General features: G+C 45.0%; 1 pseudogene; it reads right to left on the minus strand.

Annotated features, from left to right (window-relative positions):
- LOC149335962 (uncharacterized) lies at positions 1-3504 on the minus strand (annotated as a pseudogene).
- Positions 3505-4134: the final 630 nt, after the last annotated feature.

Genomic DNA, 4134 nt, shown 5'->3' on the forward strand with positions numbered 1-4134 from the left:
CTACTTGCTACTTAGTGTTTTCAGTTTTCTCTCCTTAGATTTGGTGCTGCCATCAGCAATCTTGTCATTCAACCTGCAGCAAAAATTTTTTTAGCAGGATATTGGTGCTGCACCATAGCACGTGCTTCAGTACCAGTTCACTAGTGTGTCCGTTGTCACAGGTGTCGAACTCTTGGCTGCCTTCGCTCGTGAAGAGCTCCATCGTCAGGTCTGTGAGAACTTTGCGCTGGCATCGCATACTGAGGAAGTCGCTGTTCTTTGACAGCTGCTCAACTACTGCGTAGTTGTGGGCAACAGTATTAACCACAAACATCTCTGGATGTACCAGACCGTCTCGATCCATCTCTCTAATAAGTTCATAGTGCTTTTCCTCCACGCCGACTGTTAATTCCTTGTTCACAGTCAAGTTTTCCCGACAACTCTCACACTTGAGCTTTTTTAGCGTGGCGTAAACAGCATATCCTGCGACGCACACCAATACGGGAATAAGTTCTTTGATTTTGGTGAGCGTCTGTTCAGAGACTACCACATTGCAGTTAGGCCGCGATCTTTGATTTTCTTTATGAAGTCCATCCCACTGCTGGTCCTCGTCGCTGTAGTCTCTTGATCTTGTGGCCACCAGAGGCAAAGTGTTCTGAAGACGGAGCTTGTTTTCGTATTCGTACACTTGCCGAATGGACACATGATACTGAGCACCTGCAAGCTGCCTGTACTTCCCAAAGCGGTCCTCCAGGCCATCGGTCTGTATTTTCCCGAGCAGTACATATGACAGTTTGAGCTCCTCAAGGCAGTACCTGGAAAGCTCGATGAAGCCGTAGGTAGTCTGATGAAGGGCTCCGTGAGTTTCTTTGGTAAGCTGACCGGAGTTTTAATGTTTTGTTTTTTCTTTCCATTCGTCCAGCCAGTTGAGCAGGTTGGAAAGAAAAACTATCTTTGTATCGTCCATAGAAAACACTGGCCCTTGAAACGGATCATTGAGTCTAGTGCCTTTGAACGGAGTTTTCACATTACTTCACAATTATTTCTATGAAACTGACGGTCCCTTTAATGTGGTTCAAAGTATGTTTCTCTGAAATGACTCGGACGGCTGGGGGCAGGGTGTCATTGAATACTTGCAGAGCAAGCTTCACATTTCGTTTCTCGATATCAGATGGAAAAAGTCCTTTTCTGGACAGTGTGTATACGCATGCCTAAGGAGCCGGCCGAGCTCGATGTTGTAGACGTCCCTTAAGGTGTCGAAAGATGCAGAGAGCATGCGCCGTTCTTGCAACATCCCTGCATCGAATTCCGGGAATGAGGAGCAGTGTTGGTCATTGCGTTGCCGAATCCAGTTGTTTCGGATGCATTTTATAACAATAATAATAAAATTATTTATTTGAAAAATTACATTGTACAAATACGAGCCTGCCCAAGCCAACAATGATCTTGTGGGGCAGTGCTCGGCAGAATGGAGCAATCCAGAGAACGGCACAGTCAATCAGAATCAGAATCGGGATAAAACTAAGGAAAGGCAGTAAAAAAGGACGAGGAGAAAAAAAGGGGACAATAAAAAGACAAGAAACAAAATTACACATACAAATCAAAAATAGCAGATTTCACTTCTTTCCGAGTGCTGAAAGGTAAAACATTATCTGGCTGGTCGTTCAACACATCTGGTACATAAAAGGCACGGACAGGTTTACCATATCTTGTCCGTACTCTGTCCAAGGTAAAGCGGTCGCGTGGACTTAATGCTCTGGCGGGGACATACGGGAGGCAGAACTCATTGTTCCATATATACATAAGGATTATAGTTTCCTTGAATAATAGCCTGAATGAAGGCATGTGCGAGCAAGAAAAGAGATTGGAATTATTAGTAATCTGCACACCATACATCACAGCCCGAATTATAGATTTTAGTAAGGAATTAACTTTGTTGCGCCAAAACACTGAATATAAATAAGAAGAACAGATTCCATATCGCAGCACACTGTACGCCAATGCATGTCCTATTGTTTTCCTTATGTAAATTGGGCATAGTGCTTTAATATAATATAGCAGGCAGGCTATATTGCGCAGCCTTTCATAAACGTTAGCCAGATGAGTGTTCCAGGACATGTTAGAATCGAAATGGACACCGAGATAATTGACACTTGAGAGCATGGAGGAAAAAAAACTGAGGAGGGAGCGGGCGACGACCACCTTGAAGCCTAGTCTTAACAAGTAAAGATATAGTGAAAAAAGAGAGTGTGTCCACCACGTGATAGCGTGAGGTAAAATCTAGCCCCGCTGCGCGCGCGCATGCGCAGATTAGCGCGGCAGGCTGACTGTAGATCTCAACCTCCTTGCTGTAGACGCCCGCGCCGCGGGTCGCACATACGCGCGCACTAAAACATACCAGAATCAAAACATAAAGGACTGACTGGGAGAGCGAAAAACTGAGGGAGAATAAAACGGCTTCGTAAGCACTCGGCTTGCGAACGATGGTCGCGTGACGTCACGCTCCCTCATTTTTTTTCCTCCATGCTTGAGAGGTATGGAATAGGAGAGCAAGAGCAATTGTTGCACAGAGGAGAATGAAGGAACACTGGAGTGATGACAGAAACAGATTTCAGCGGATCGTGAAAACAGACTAATTTAGTTTTATTTTGGTTAATAGCAATTAAGTTGTTACGGTACCGACCGATAACATTTACAGTGACAGTTTGTAATTCAGCCACGGCTTGATGGTAATTAGTATGACGAGATACTAAAAGCGTGTCATCTGCGTATTGAAACACCCGACAGTGAAAAATTGCTTGACTGAGATCATTAACCTACAAGTTGAATAAAAGGGGAGCTAAAATCGACCCCTGGGGAACTCCAGCGGTCAACTGTCTAGGTTTGCTTTTAATATTTCCGAAAACTACTACTTGGATTCGACCGTGCAAATAATTCTCAAGGAAAGTTATGAAGGGCCCTCGCAAGCCATAGCTATTAAGTTCACGAAGTGATATTTCATGGTCTACGGAGTCAAAAAGCTTTTGATACATCAAGAAATAATGCACAAGAGAATTCACTACTTTCGAGAGTGCTATTAAGGAAATCGGTTAATTCATCTAATGCCAACCTAGTGCCACGCCCGCAAGTAAAACCGTATTGATTAGGCGACAGTATGTTGTGCGCATCAATGAAGCTTTGCATTACGTGAAAAATATGTTTTTCAAGTATGAGAGCAATGCACGAAAGTATCGAAATTAGTAAGTGAACAGTGTCGATAATGAAGAGCAGTGGCCTCTCGGCTGAGCATGGATGCGGGTAAAGAAAAGTCGGGTGATCGCTGCAAGGGGCAGAGTTCATGAAATTTTCCATTGCCTTCCCGTTAACCTTGTTGTTGTCGGTTACGACACATATTATTTTGCAACCGATCTTCTCAAGTCCACATATGATGCGCTTCAGTAATCTGTGCAAGAAGTCACCATCGGCACCACGTACGGGCACCATGTGGGCCACTTCTTTGAATTTGCTTGTTAGGCTCTGCACCATAAAAACCAAGGCACTGTTCGCAGCTTCAGCCGAATTGTGGGCGACGCCAGTTATACCACCGCCTTTGTAATCAAAGAAAGGTTTAATATGAATTTCATCTACCATCAGGGTGACAGTGCGCTGGTAGTGATCCAAGTCGGAAATCCGTGCGGCCATGTATTTCAGGAACGCAGAATCATCGTGTTCTAGCAGAGGGTTCATTCCGTAGGACGAGCATATAGACCTAATTGTCATTGGGTGTGGCAAGATGACGTTCCCGTAGCTGCGCATGTATTTGTAGGCATGGGGCGAAATTGTGAATAAAAGGCAGCAAGACACCATAACTTCAGCTGAATAACGCTTCCGAATCTTGTTCACTTGGAGCAACTTCAACTGCTCGCGAATGAATCGGACGGCGCGGCCTCTGTCCTCTGTTTCTGTGTCGCACAGCTTATCGAGCAGGAAAAGGATGGCTGTAAATGTTTCCTCTTCCGGTCTCTCGGAGGCTGAGTCCAGTTTGCTGTCCCATGTTTGGGCGCTGTCAAGAAATCATTCTAGCTCTCTCTTGCTCTTTGCGGTCGCTGGAACGACTAAGCAAGATCCAAGCTTCGTCGACAAGCACTTCATGAAGTGGAACGTAACGGCCAAGTC

Source organism: Amblyomma mixtum, chromosome 7, assembly GCF_055824585.1.
Source record: "Amblyomma mixtum isolate Tamu chromosome 7, ASM5582458v1, whole genome shotgun sequence".
Lineage (NCBI taxonomy): Eukaryota > Metazoa > Arthropoda > Arachnida > Ixodida > Ixodidae > Amblyomma > Amblyomma mixtum.